Raw genomic sequence first — 15,846 nt, forward strand, 5'->3', positions numbered from 1 at the left:
GATTCTGTCTCCCTCTCCCTCTCTCTGCCCTTCTCCCACTCAGGCTCTGTCTCTCCTTCCTTCAAAAATAAATAATCATTTAAAAACTGATACAACAGTTAGATAATCATCAAGGATATAGAATAACTCAATAATATTAGCAACAAATAGAATCTAATCATATTACAGAACACTCAAATCAACAGCACAAGGATACCTATTCTTTACAAGAAACAAATATCAAAATATGCTGGGTCATAAATCAAACCTCAACAAATGTTAAAGAATTAAAATCATATAGGGTGTGTTCTCTGACCACAACGGAATCAATCTAGGAATCAGTAATAGAAAGAGAACAGGAAAATCTCCAATTACTTGAAAACTCAACAACACACATTTTGAAGAAAAACTTCAAAAATACATGGAACTGAATAAAAATGAAAATATAATGTATCAGTATCTGTTGGAAGCAACTAAAGTAATTTTGAGAGGGAAAACAGACAGCATTAAATGCTTACATTTAAATAGAGAAAGGTCTCAAAAAATTCAAGCCACTTATGAACTAGAAGAAGAACAAATTAAAAATACAAAGCTATCGTAAGGAAGGAAATAATACCAGTAAGAGCCAAAAGCAATGGAATTGAAAAGAAAAAGGCAGTAAAGAAAACCAATAAAACAAAGGATACCACTAGAGACCCTGCACAAACACAACAAAAGCATAATAAGGTAATAATGCAAGCAAATACTCACATTTGACAACTTCAATGTTATGAACCAATTCCGGGAAAAGTACAAACTACCACAATGTACCCAATTTGAAATAGATAATTTGAATAGCACCGTGACTATTCAGGAAATTGAAATTTTAATTTAAAGACTCTCAAAAAAGAAATCTCCAGGCCCAGACAGTTTTACTTGCAAATTCCATCAAATATTTAAAGAAAAATTAACATCAATTCTACACAACCTCTACCAAAAGTTGGGGGGGGGTACATTTTCCTACTCATTTTATGAAGTTTATCATTTATCAAAACCAGGGAGACAATACATAAAGAGTAAAGACCATATCCCTCATGATTCTGGTAAAAAAAAGTCTTCCAGTCAGTTAAGCATCTGACTTTGACTCAGGTCATGATGTCACGGTTCGTGAGTTCGAGCCCCACGTCGGGCTCTGTGCTGACAGCTCAGAGCTTGGAGCCTGCTTTGGGTTCTGTGTCTTCCTCTCTCTCTACCCCTACTCTGCTCACACTCTGTCTCTCTCAAAAGTAAAATAATAAAAACATTGACAAAATTTTTAAAAAAAGTCTTAAAATATTAGTAAATATAATTCAGTAATAAATGCAAAAAATACATATTATGACCAAGTGGTGTTTATACCAGGTATACAACGCTAGCTCAAAATGGAAAATCAGTTAATATAATCCATTATATCAACAGGCTAACAAAACATTTAGAAAAAAACAACAACTATTCATGATAAAAGCTCTCAGAAAAATAGGGATATAGAGAGACTCGCACAAGTTAAAGAACACCTACATGAAACATAAGGCAAATAATAACACTTACTTGTGAGAGAAATTTTTCCACCAAAGTTCAGGAACAGGGCAAGGGTTTCCACAGTCGTCACCGCTGTTCAAGATAGCTCTTCACGTTCTAATCAATTCAATAAGGCACGAAAAGGAAATCAAATGCACACAAATTAGATGTTGAAATAAACCCCACTTTTTGCAGATAATTTGATGTCTTGAAAATACAGACTTGTCTTGTTTTTGCAGATAATTTAAAAATTCCGAAAAAAATATAAACTTTGAGAACAAATAAATTAATTCAGCAAAATCACAATATATGAGATTAACATACAAAAACCTATTGAACTTCTATATCCTAGAAATGAATACTTGGGAACTGAAATAATAATAATAGTAATAATAATAATAATAATAATAATAATAATAATAATAATAAAACAGTACCATTGTCACTGGGTGCAAGGGGGCTAAAAAGGAGAAAACTGGAGCATCATCAGCATACAAAGTATAATGTCCTCACACCAAATGTTCCAGAAGAGGGCTTCCGCAAGACCTCACTGTAAGCCCCATTATGGCATTTTGCAGACCCTCTGAGAGTGCCTGCACCTGACCATGAGGCACTCCAGAGCACAGGAGCAGCAAAAATCCCGCACCTGATCGCGAGACCCCTATGGCCGGCGTCTGGAGGGGGCCTCACCTGGGCAGCCAGGTGGAGACCCTTTATGGCATAGCTGTGTGGGCCGAAGTGGAGCTGGGCGCTCTTTAACATACTAATAATATCGCAGCTCCCCGCCAAGGCAACCATGGGAGTATAGTAACAAGAAATATGAGCATTTTTGTGTAAATTCAACAAAACGTGTATATAGGACTTGCATACTGAAAATTATAAAATAGTAATGAAATAAGATCTAAATAAATTGAAACACTATAAATGGATTTTAAGATTCAATGTGGTAAAAAAAAATCAATTCTCAATTTATATGTTTTTTTTTTTTTTTTATGTTTGTTCATTTTTGAAAGACAGAGAGAGACAGAGCACAAGCAGGGGTGGGCGGAGAGCGAGGGGGGAAACAGAATCTGAAACAGGCTCCAGGATCTGAGCTGTCAGCACAGAGCCCGACGCGGGGCTTGAACTCACGAACCGTGAGATCATGACCTGGGCCGAAGTCGGATGCTCAACCGACTGAGCCACCCAGGCGCCCCTCAATTTATATGGTTTTAATGCAATTCTTGTGAAAATTCCATCAAGTTCTTTTGTAGATATAGAGAAGATGATTCTAAAATTCATATGGAAAGGTCAGGCAACTAGAATATCAAAACCATTTTGAGAAAACATAATAAATTAGGAAGATTATTCTACCTGATCTCAAGACTTATTATACAGTCACAATAATCAAGACCATTATGTTAACAGAGGGATAGAGACATAGATCAATAGAACAAAAAAAGAGGGCCTAGAAATGGTCTTACATAAGTATAGTCAGTTGTTTTTGATAAAGATACCCAATCAATTTCATGAAAAAAAATAAGTCATTTCAGCAATTGATGGTGGAGCAATGAGAGATCCATAAACTAAATAAATAAACAAATAAATAAAACTCAAAATACATCATTGATTCAAATATATAACATAAAACAGTAAAAATCCTAGAAAATAGCAGAAATATCCTGGATCCAGGGCTTGATGAAGAGTTCCTAGACAGTACACCAAAGAAATGATCCATAAAAGAAAAAAAATCAATAATTAGACTTTGTCATTCTGTAAAAAAATAATAATAATAAGAGATGAAAAGATAAGGTAGACTTGGCAGAAATACTTGCAAACCTTACATGTAACCAAGGACTCATATCTCAAATATGGAAATAAATTTAGCCCTTTGTGTTTTTATCATTTTATAGTGTACTATATTCCAAATCTTTGTTGAAACAAATCAGCTAATTAGATCATGTTTGATGTAAATGTACAATTTTATATGAATGCAGTGGGAGGTGAACTTCATGAAGAAGTCCAGAAACTGGATATTTTTAATCATCTGCGACTAGAAAATAGGCCAAAGAACCATATATTTAACTAAAATCTTAAAAAATATCTTCTGCCTAGTAGTTTGGGGATGTTGTGACTCAATATTCCTGGCAAGTCATTGTGTATGAAGGATGTGCACACATCTACAGTTCATTCTCTGACAAAGCCTAGACGGTTAGAATCTTTGTTCTGTCCCTTTCATTTTTCCCATGTGACTCTCAAATCTTTGAGACAGTGACTTGCTATACATTTTATTTCATTTGGCTAAGTGTCTAGCTGGCTTTTAGTACATGAAGTCTTAGAATAAGCAGACGATCCATGCTTATAGAAGCCAGATCTTTAGCAGATAGATCAAAGCCAGAGTGTGAGAAGGATTGATTGTAAAGGGCAGTGAAGGAAATTTTGGGGTAACTGAAAGTTTCTATATCTTAATTATAGTGGTGGTTACATGACTATATATACATATACACACATGCATATATACACATGTGTATATGTATGTATGTATATCTGTGTATGTATATCTATATGTGTATATCTGTCAACATTTTTCAAGTGTTTTAAGCTGATGCTCTATCAAGTTTTGGGCTTTCATAGTAATTTTGGAGACCCCTCCACTTACTCTCAATGCTGGGAAACACTGACCAGCAGTTCTTTTGATCTTGGGTAATCATCATCTATAGAAAATCATGTATATTTCTTCCTTCATTTATTGGGCATTTGATACAACCCTATTCAGACTTTTTTTTTTTTTTCTGCAATCTCACTGTTTATTCCAACATATTCTAAGAGCCCACAGAACTACCTCTTGTTTTGCCATCAGAGACTGTGGCTGTAGAAACAGCCTCTGGGGGAGCCTGTGTGGCTGAGTCAGTTAAGCATCTGACTTCAGCTCAGGTCATGATCTCATGGTTCGTGAGTTCAAGCCCCTCATTGGGCTCTGCGGTGACAGCACGGAGCACCGAGCCTGCTTTGTATTCTGCATCTCTCTCTCTCTCTCTGCCTCTCCCCCACTCACATTCTGTCTGTCTCTCTCAAAAAAATAAATAAGTAAATAAATAAACATTAAAAAAAAGAAAAGAAACAGCCTCTGGTCTTTCATTGCCTCAAGGTGAATCAGTTATGATCCCAATGTATCTTACAAACCAAAGAGGACAAGTTCTAAGAAGTCTCACTGAAACCCTCTTCAATTGACTTTGGTAGAAGGATTCTCCCAACCCTCTTACATATTTGCTATAGTCTTCAAAGAAATTCTTTCCAAAGGGCTCCTGGGTGGCTCAGGTGGTTAAGCATCCCACTCTTGATTTCGGCTCAGGTCTTAATCTCACGTTTCCTGAGATTGAGCCACACGTCAGACTCTGCTGACAGCATGGATCCTGTTTGGGATTCTCTCTCACCCTCTTTCTCTGCCCCTCCCTTCCTTGCTCATGTTCTCTCTCTCTCTTTCTCTCAAAATAAATAAATAAACATAAAAAAAGAAATTCTTGTTCTAATATAGATCTCTTCTCTTCTCTACATTTGGGTTATAAAACTAGGTCCTGGTTTTCTATTCTGAAAGTTTTATTTTGTGGCCTGGCACCTCATGGCTGGACTTTTCTTGGACTTTTAGTCAAAACCTTCATGAAGCTTCCCATTTTAATATTATATTTTAGAAAAACAAAATAGGTAAAAATTCAAATATTAAAAAGATAAGGGGGCACCTGGGTGGCTCAGTCAGCTAAGCTTCTGACTTCAGCTCAGGTCATGATCTCATTGTTCATGAGTTCGAGCCCCGCATCAGGCTCTCTGCTGTCAGCATGGAGCCCAGTTTGGTTCCTGTCTCCCTCTCTGTCTCTGTCCCTCCCCAGCTTGTGCTTTCTCTCTGTCTCAAAAATGAATAAAAACATTTTAAAAACGAAAAAAAAGATAGGCAACAAATGTTTTCACCCCATTCCATACATCCTCCCCACATAAAAACACTCTTTGCAGTTTATTGTGTTATATACGTACAGGTTCCCACATATAAGTATCATATAAATAATGATATATGTTATGTGCCTTAGGTTATTTTGCAGCATATGCTTTCTTCTCTCAAGAATACATTTACCAATTTTTCAATATCAGTACGATAGATTTATCTCAATTTTTAGTGTCTGTATGGTATTTCCTGGTGTGAATATAGCCAGTCCCTTATTGCAGGGTATTTAAGATTCTTTGTCTTTTGATATAACAAATACTGCAGCAATGGAGAACTTTTTATGTATTTTCAAAGACATAAATGGGCTTATTTTATATGATAAAAAACTAAAATTAAAATTTCTAAATCAAACGGTATTGTGATTACATATTTTGATGTATATTGCCAAGATGCTCTCAAATCTGTCAAGCTAATTTAGATTTTTAGCAATGGGAACTGTTTTCCTATACCCCTGTAATGCTGTCTTATCAAACAGTGGACTTTAACAATGTAAGAGAAGAAAAGCAATACCTCATCTTCACAAATCATGTCCTTTGTATATTTTCTATTTGGCTGTTAGTTCTTTTCTCCTTGTGATTTGTTCAAACTCTGGTTGTATTAAGTCTACCACTTAGAGTGAAAATTTCCCTCCAGTTTGTATTTCATATTATCATTTCAGGATATTTTTGCTTTGCAGTAACTTTGATGTCCTATTTTTAATGCCTTTTTCCTTTTTTTACAGATTCTAGGAATTTCATCTTGCTTATAAATTTTATTACCATCACAAAATACTTATGGTTTTAATGTTTATGCATATTTAATTTTCTAAGTCACTGTAATGTCATCTTAAGAGGTATTGAAATATTGAAACTGTACCAGAAGACATTTCTATTTCATTCATTTCATATACTGCATGCCCAAAGAATACCTAAGAGAAAACAACTTTGGAACATCCTGCATTTATGGGTTTGATAAATTCTTTCTCTAAGTTGTAGACTTCTGACTCAATTGTTCTTAGATTTTAGGCTGTTTGAAAAACATAATATGTAATAATTGTATTCTCTATTTCTATATTGTTTTCTACACTGAAAATTACTTAAACATGCATTACCGAAATTATGTCTGATAACAAGTATGTAACAAATTAGTCCAATATAGCCATCTTTATTTTTATTTTTTTTTATTTTGAGATAATTATAGGTTCACATGTAATTGAAAGAAATAATACAGAGAGCTAACATGTACCAGTTATCCAACGGTAACATCTTGCAAAACTATAGTATAATACCACAACCAGGTACTATTCTTATTTCACAGTAGAAATATACTGAAGAATGTCTTATTTGGTATCAATAATCTTCAAATAAGCAGATAGCCAATTAGGTGAAAGCTAGAAGTATATGTGCAATAGGGGAAAAAAACTAAGCTTAAACTTAAGAAATGTGTGTAAAAGGAAATGTCTTTATAAGGAAAATTATATATTTCTAAAAGACACAAAAGGAGATTCGAACAAATGAAAACACATGCATACAAACACTCAACATCATAAAGATGATTATTTGTAAATTTCATCCCAACAAATATACTATTAGGTTTTTAAATTTTTCTTCCTAGAAATAGATGGGTCATTATATGAAAAACTACTAGTAAGAGTAGTCAATAAACTTTTAAAAGAGAGCAATGAGAACAGACTAGTCCTACCTCTAAATAAAGAAATAGTATGGTTTAGAACATGGACAGAGAGCATGAAGCAGAATAAAAACATTCAAACCAGACCCCAGAGAAGAAACAAAAAACAAAAAAAAAAAAAATTAGAATATGGTACAGGTGGCATTTCAAACCAGTAAGGAAAAGATAGACTTTTATATAAATAGTATTATAACAACTTCATATCTTCATAGAAACAATTAAAATTCCTCACATCAAGAATCAGTATAAATTCAAAATAGATTTTTAATTCAAAAGAAAAAATAAGTAAACCTAGATATATATTAGGAGAAACACAGATGAATTCCTTTTATTCAAGAGTTAGAGAAAAATCTTCCTAACTATGGCTTATAACTTAGAAGAAATAAAGAAATGATTGGTAGTTAGGTCTGGAGAAACAAAAAACAATAAGAAAAGAAACATTTGTGAGGAAAAGCAAATGACAAAATGAGAAAAATATTTATAAGTTTTCTCGGAGACAAAATGTTGGTAGGCCTAACATATAAAGAAGTCACAGAAATTAAGTCAAATGCTAACAATTCAATAAGAATATAGGCAAAATATACGAACAAATAAATCATAGAACAATAAATGCAAATGGATTTTAAAATCATATTTTAAAATGCCCCATCTCACTCATAATAAGCAAAAAATAATAATAATAAATAAGGGAAAAGTCATTTTATTTAGAAATATATAAAAGTTTGAAAACAGTTTTTGGCTAAGGTGTAGGGAAACAAGAATGATCATTATTTTTCTGATGGTGATGCAAAGTAGTACAACTCATAAGGGGACTATACAATATCAAATGAAAAATGTGTATTTGCTGTCTAAATCAATAGTACCATTTTCAGGAATTTTTGCCAAATTACAAAGTTATAAAATAACCTTTGCACAAAGATATTCATTGCAGTATTGTACTAAATAATTAAAGGTTGGAAGCAACCAAATTGACCCTTAACAGAGAACTGAGGAGGGGCACCTGAGCGCCTCAGTCAGTTGAGCCTCCAACTTTTGATTTTGGCTCAACTGAATATCCCAGGGTCATGGGATCCAGCCCCACAGTGGTCTCCGTGCTGATCATGGAGTCTGTTAAGATTCTCTCTCTCTCCCTCTCTCCCTCTCTCTCTCTCTCCCTCTCTTTCTCTCCTTCTGCCTCTTCACTCAAATGTACATGGGTATTCTTGCTCTCTCTCAAATACATTAATAAAATTAAAACAAAACAGAGAATTGAGGAATTAAATATATTATATCCACAGTGAAATACTCTGTAATTATAATTTTAAATTAATATTTGAATATCAACATTAACTCCATAAAATATACATAATCTTAACTGTATTCAATATAAATTGGTAGAGTACTCTTATTTAGTTCCCTGCTCTATTTCCAAACTTTCCTTTTATTAAAAGGACACCTTTTTTAATGTTTATTTATTTATTCTGAGAGAGAATTAGAGAGAGAGAGTGAGCAGGGGAGGGGCAGAGAGAGAGGGAGGGAGAGAGATAATCCCAAGTAGGCTTTGCGCTGTCAGAGCAGAGCACAATGCAGAGCTCAATCTTATAAAACACGAGATCATGACCTGAGCTGAAATCAAGAGTCAATGCTTAATCAACTGAGCCACCCAGGTGCCCCAAAAGGACATCTTTAATGAACACATTTTACAAAAATGTATCACTTATGTCTATTTTTATTTCTTAGAAAAATTATTAAGAGTAAAATTATTGGATAAAAGGATAAGAACAACCTTATAGGTTTTCATGTATATATCTAAATTTTCCTTAAGAAAAGTTATGCCTTTTTACACTTTCACCAATAATATAAGGAAATGTCACTTTGATAGCACTTATGCACATACTCAACAATCATTGGATTTGAATATTTTCCAACATGATAGATTAAAAAAAATCTGGTATCTCATAGATCTCATTAGAATCTTTGTTGTCTAGTAAAATGGAATAGTTTCTCAAAAATATCATTAATATTAATATTTATTTTTGAATTCCCCATCTGTGATCTTGGCCTGCCTCCCAATTCAGGTATTCAAATTTTTCTTGTTTTAGTTTTATAAATATTTTTAATACCAAAAATATTTATCTGTCAAACATTTTTCAAATTTATCCCAGTATGTTATTTTTATTTTTCAGCTTCTCTTTTTTAAAATTATATTTTGTGGGACACCTGGGTGGCTCAGTCAGTTAAGCATTTGACTCTTGGTTACAGTGCAGGTCATGATGTCATGGTTCATGGAATCCAGCCCTGTGCTGGGCTCTGAGCTGACAGTGAGGAGCCTGCTTGGGATTCTCTCTTTCTATCTCTCTCTCTTTGCCTCTCCCTTGCTCATACTTGCACACGTGTGAGCACGTGCTCTCTCTCTCTCTCAAAATAAATAAACATTAAAAAATAAATAAATACAAAAAAAAATTTTGTGATTAATGCAAACAAATTCTATAATGTGAAAATTTGAAAGAGTAAGTAGACAAATACAATGTATACTCCAAAACAGATGAAGGGTACAAAATATGAAGCATAAAGTAATGTTCCTTATAAACAATAACTTGGGGGCGCCTGGGTGGCTCAGTCGGTTAAGCATCTGACTTCAGCTTAGGTCATGATCTCACGGTCTATGAGTTCGGGCAGTGTCAGGCTCTGTGCTGACAGCTCAGAGCATGGAGTCTGCTTCAGATTCTGTGTCTCCCTCTCTCTCTGCCCCTCCCCTGCTCATGCTCTCTCTCTGTCTCAAAAACAAATAAAAACATTAAAAACAATTTTAATAAAAAAATAAATAACTTGAAATTCATATGATTGACTTATTTCTGGGTTGGGTTTATGGATAGAAAATATCTCCTTTCTTTGGGAATTTAAAATCAGTCCGGACACACTGACCACTGGAACATGGGAACATCAACTTGGAACTCTATGAACTAGAGTGTTGTTGATGCATGTAGTTCTCAAATTTCCTGTGCATAGAAGCATAGGTGAGGTTTACTTTCCAGAATGCACCTGATTTTTTGTTTTAAATATCAAAAAATATATTGACTAATAGAGTAAGTCCTTCAAATGTAGACTTTCTAATTTGTAAAGTGTTGCCTTATTTTGGCTTCTCCAGACAGTGCCTCTTTTTAAGAAATTCAAATATACCTTCAAATGGACCATCTTTAAACTGCTACAATTATGCTACATATGCTGAAATTTTAAAAAGCACCATTTGGAACTAATTTGAGTTATATTAATTCTTGGTGTTAGGTTGAGCATGGTAGCTCAATGAATCTGACATGTTTTCATTAGATGAAAACTGTCTCCCTTTTGACATTATAGTGTTTAAGCCAGATTTATCAATTATACTTGACTTTGTAGAAGATTCCAATAAATCAGTGCTGTAGCACATGTCAATTATTATACAGCAAGTCAATGAAGTGTCAAATTCAAAATCCTAGAGAAATTCAGGTCCCAGAAGATTAGAGAAGCCTTGAGATACTAAAACTTATCTAGTATCAGCATTAAAGTAGCAATCCTGAAACAATTCCCATAAAACTTACATTAGAATCTGAGGTTTCCTTTCAATATATACACATAGTAAAGAAATAAGAATTTTTCATCTAATCATTTATGGCCTTTTAAATTTAACGAACCAAAGTGGAAACTTAATTATCATTCTAAGTTCCTTTCCTTTTTTCAATCCTGGATAAAGACAAGTTTTATAATTTTTATTTCCAAGATAAAGTTTTAGGTCTTCATATATTCTCAACCACATTTAATGTATTAAGAGATTGATTATATAATTTTGGATGTCTGTGTCACTTTGTTTTTGCACCTGACTTAACATTTATTCCTGCCATCAAGTCAGATCCTTCTGATGATTTCAAACTCATCAATTTAGAGATTTTAACATGTTTCAGATCCATTTTTTATTATTAAAATTAGAGAGTAGAATTCAGTATATTTAGTAAAGAAATAAATTTTACTCTCCACATTGCATTTCTAGGTTCAGCCATTTCAATGGGAATTTGAAAGATGAATTAGGGAATTGTAGCTGTTAATTGATCTGATTCTCTAATTAGCAGGATAGACATCTGGCCATTGATTTGTTTTCTTCCAAGAATTTTGGCTGTTGGATAACAGAAAGTACTCACTTGCTATGGAAATGGTGAACATCACATTTTGAAAGCTACTGCATTAGCAGTGTCGTAAGCAATTGTGTCAGAATAAATGTGGCCCTTTCACCTTGCCTGTGTTGCTTTGTGGAGGCCTGTCAGGCCTGGTTTACTAGCCCGAAAACTCAAGTCAAGGGGAGGCAACTAGAAGCAAGGCTGTCACTTGTGTTGTAATTTTGTTTACAGTATTTATGCTTAGAGATGATTTTCCCATTCAAAGATAAGAATCATTCAACTGTATTGCAATTATTTTATTTCTTTCTGTTTTAATATTAAATCCATCTAAAATAAATTTGTATAAATGGAGGAGAAATTCATCATTTTTAAAAATTTTGTTGTGTGATCTTGGAATTTATTTTTTTAAGTTTTAATGTAAATTCCAGTTAGCTAACAAACACTGTAATATTAGTCTCAAGTGTACAATACAGTGATTCAGCACTTCCATACAACACCTGTTCTCATCACAAGTGTCCTCCTTAATCCCCATCACCTATTTTACCCATCCCCCCTCAACTCCCATAACCATCAGTTTGTTCTCTATAGTTAAGAGTCTGTTTCTTGGTTTACCGATCTCTCTCTCTTTTATTTTTTCCCTTTGCTCATTTGTTTTGTTTATTAAATTCCACAGATGAGTGAAATTATATGGTATTTATCTTACTCTAATTGACTTATTTTGGTTAGCATAATGTTCTATAGCTCCATCCATGTCTTTGCAAAAGGAGAATTTTATCATTTTAGAATATCAATCATTGCCACTCTGTGTACAGAACAATGTACCCTTTCTTTAAAGGATATTAATATGAATTGAATGGAAATTTCTCTTATATACTATTAACATTTTGGCTAAACTCATGTCAGTATTTCTATATCTCATATTTCATTGTTAACAAATTTCAAAAGATTTAAAATATTGTCATTAAGGGACTGGAGTTTAATGGAGATGCCTTTTGTTTTTAAAAATAAGTAAAGTCTTTCTTATTATTCTATTTATATTACTTTTCATGTAAAGTTGTTATTGTATTTATTTTTTTAGTTTACTGTGAGCTTTTATTCTATTTTGGTATTTTTAGATTTTGGAAATAGTTTTTAAAACATTTAAAAAGATGAGATGGAATTTATAACAGATTTCATTATATTGGCCCATTCTTGCATTCTATTTTACCACAGATTAGTCTGAAAATTTCTGTGAATTAGGTGTGACTAGGTTTTTTTTAAATGTGAAGTTATAAGACAAATCAATATTTTTATTTCATATCTTTTTTCAGATTTTTGTTCAGAGTTATACAAGTGTCATGGAAAGAACTGAAAGTGTTCACCCTCTTTCTGTTTTAGCAGAGAATTTGTGACAAGGAAAAGTGGTGCCTTAAAAGCTGTAAAATAAAAACTCACCTGTTAGGCTCTCTGGGCAGAGTCTTTGCATGAGCTATAAGATTCAGTAGTCTGAAACCCAAAGGGCATACAGTGATGAATTGGATATTTTTTCCCTCGAATCATATGCTTGAACCAAGTTCCACACAGCCCAGATCCACACATCTCAGTCCTCTGAAAGGAGAGGAATAGCAGGGAAGCATAATGGTTAAGGACAGTCTTTGGAATCAGGCACATTAAAGTTTGAATGCCAGTTTTGATGTTAAAAACCTGATTTTACCTTCCTAACCCCCAGTTCACTCTATGTAAAATATAATAAAAATGCCTTGCTGTATACTTTTATATTCAATTTATATTCAAATAGTACCTTACACGTCAAGGATTAGTGAAGGCTTTGTAGAGAAACGGTTTTGTTTTTTTGTGATCTTTTTAAAGAAATCCAAGAATATCATGTTTCCACCTAATAGCTGATATAAAAATTAATTTGCCATCAAGTAATTCTTAAAAGAACTGAATTTCACTAGGTTGTCAACCAATATATTTTAAATGCTTGGTTCACACACTTACAAAGGTCTCAAATATTTTTTAACCAAATATTGTCATTTCTGTACTGACTGAACTTCTCTGTATTAATCTAAGCTGCTCTTGTCACCAAAGAAAAATGGGTCATTAATCTTTTTATAATTTCTATTAACAAAATGGATATAGTCCTTTGAAATGAAAAGATACAATCCAAGTTCAATTTGGGATACTAAGGTACAGTTTCTCCTTTGAAAATTCCATATAAAAGAAGTTAAAGGAAATCAACAATGGTGCTGATACTGTTATATAAATATTGTATGTTGACTGATGGCCATATAAATATTTGAGTGAACACATAAAAATTGGATAATTCCTATCTTGCCCTTGATATCTAAAATTTGTGCAAAGTTTTTAGGATGAGCACTGGGTGTTGTATGGAAACCAATTTGACAATAAATTTCATATATTGAAAATAAAATAAAATAAAATTTGTGCAAAGCATTCTCACAAATGAGAAAGGAAATAAAAAAAATGGTCAAAATATGAATGTATAATTAATAGAAAGGCAATCCAATATCTACATGAAGTGATATTCAAACTCAGTAGTAACTTAAAAAATTAAAACCATAATGAAATATAGCTTAATACACATCATTTTTCCCAATATTAGAATAACATGAATAACATGAAGTGCAAGCAAATATAGGAAAAGGTAGGAATCTTCATGCATTGCAGGCAGTAGTGTAAATGACTCAACAGTAGATGTGTTATTTAGCAGATTTCAGTGAAAGGTAGTGTTGCACTTCCACTTCCAGACTGTCATATTGCAACACTGGCAACAGTGCAAAACGGAACATGAACAAAAATATCCATCCTATTATAGTTTTGATAGTAAGGAGATATAAGCGACCTAATTGTAGCAGATGCTACTGATGTCCTGACCATCTTCTCTTTGTAGGACTTGTGTACCCATCCCACAACTCCCATGGGTATTGGTCACTAAAACTTCACACCTGCACCTTTCTTCAGAGGATCAACGTTGGTTGACAGAAGTTTCCAACCCAGGAGGTGCCTACACGGTTTCCAAACTCACCTTTCCACTCTCTTTATCTAGTTCTGTCTCAAAGCCATCCATTAACCTATGAGTAATGGATTGAAGTGGACATAAATAATCCAAATTCTTTGCCTCTGGGCAGGGCAACCTCTGAAGTAAAATTCACATTCAAGAGCCCCTTAGGATCAGGCTAGATGAGTCCTGAAACCACTTTTCTACCTGCTTTCCTCACTACCTTACAAGTTTCTCCTAGGAGAACTCCCTCAATAAATGACACACAAAAATTTTCATCACAAACTCTGCTTGTTGGAAACTTGCAATAAGAAGCTATTGTATCTGTTAGAAGAAGAATGCTCAACTGAAATATATAATGTGATGATGGATTACTCCACAGTGGTAAAAAGAAATGAATCTACCTACATAAACCAACATGAGTAATTTGCAAAAACATAATATTAGGCCAAAAAACAAAGGAAAAAAGTACAGCCAATACCATCGATGTAAAACAGGCATGAAAATATTATCAGTTTCTAATTAATTATTTATTTGCAATCAAGAAAAATGGTGTATAAAAGCCGAGTTGAAGGTGGAAGACAGAGGAGAGATACAAAATAATGACAATTGTGCATGGGTCAGTGCTAAAAATGACTATGAACTGAGGAGTTTTCTACATGAATTTCATGACTGTCAAAAACAGTAACAAAATTAACAAAATGACATTAACAAAATGACAACAACACGCTGGGTGCTTAATGCAAATTCTTACTTCCTAACTGGTAGCTCATTTATTTTTCTTTTCCTGATTAATGAATAAAAGTATATCTGAAAACATTCTTCAGTATGACACAGGGCTTTCCATCCTAATCCAACTTACTTTGAGAGTACACACATATAAAAAAGATATTCAATTATTAATGATTTTCTAAATTGTAATATATTTCCTTTCTATTATTTCTACCTGCTCCCTGCTTTAGTAATCCCTTCTTTAGTAACTTTTTAGATTGGTGTAAATATATATTAACTGACTTTCTTGACACATTATTGGATGAGTGGCATAGATGATTTTGAGGGGCGCCTGCGTGGCTCAGTCAGTTAGTGTCCGACTTCGGCTCAGGTCATGATATCACGGTTCGTACATTCACCCACGTGGGGCTCTGTGCTGACAGCTCAGAGCCTGGAGCCTGCCTCAATTCTGTGTCTCCCTCTTTCTCTCTCCCCTTCCACTGCTTGATCTCTGTCTCTGTCTCTCTCTGTCTCTCTCTCTCTCAAAAAAATAAGCATTAAAAAAAAGATGATTTTGAATGCTATAACTGATATTTTTACATATAAAAACATAACTTTGCATACTTTGTCCAAGACTATTCACTGATAAATTATCTCTACACAACACTGTACTATTTGGCTGCAATAAAGAATTTCACCAATGTGTCTGCAATAAAACGTTCAGGATAATATTATATTTAAATGTTTATATTTTGAAAGCTATTGACAAAAACTTTGGATGCAGAAAACTTCAATAACATATTAATAATTTTGTAAATAGGTCTCCAGAAATTCTTTTTTTTTCAATATAT

At 33.5% G+C, this 15,846-nt stretch overlaps 1 long non-coding RNA gene across 1 annotated transcript in view; it reads right to left on the minus strand.

Annotated features, from left to right (window-relative positions):
* Nucleotides 1–386: 386 nt before the first annotated feature.
* LOC128316260 (uncharacterized) overlaps nt 387–15,846 on the minus strand; it is a 176,527-nt gene continuing 161,067 nt past the window's right edge. Inside the window, exons 3-5 of the long non-coding RNA XR_008299858.1 lie at nt 12,718–12,870; nt 5,232–5,392; nt 387–1,632 (exon numbers count right to left, since the gene is read on the minus strand). This is a non-coding gene — a long non-coding RNA (uncharacterized LOC128316260). The remainder of the gene's footprint in view (nt 1,633–5,231; nt 5,393–12,717; nt 12,871–15,846) is intronic.

Source organism: Acinonyx jubatus, chromosome A1 (genome assembly GCF_027475565.1).
Source record: "Acinonyx jubatus isolate Ajub_Pintada_27869175 chromosome A1, VMU_Ajub_asm_v1.0, whole genome shotgun sequence".
Classification (NCBI taxonomy): domain Eukaryota; kingdom Metazoa; phylum Chordata; class Mammalia; order Carnivora; family Felidae; genus Acinonyx; species Acinonyx jubatus.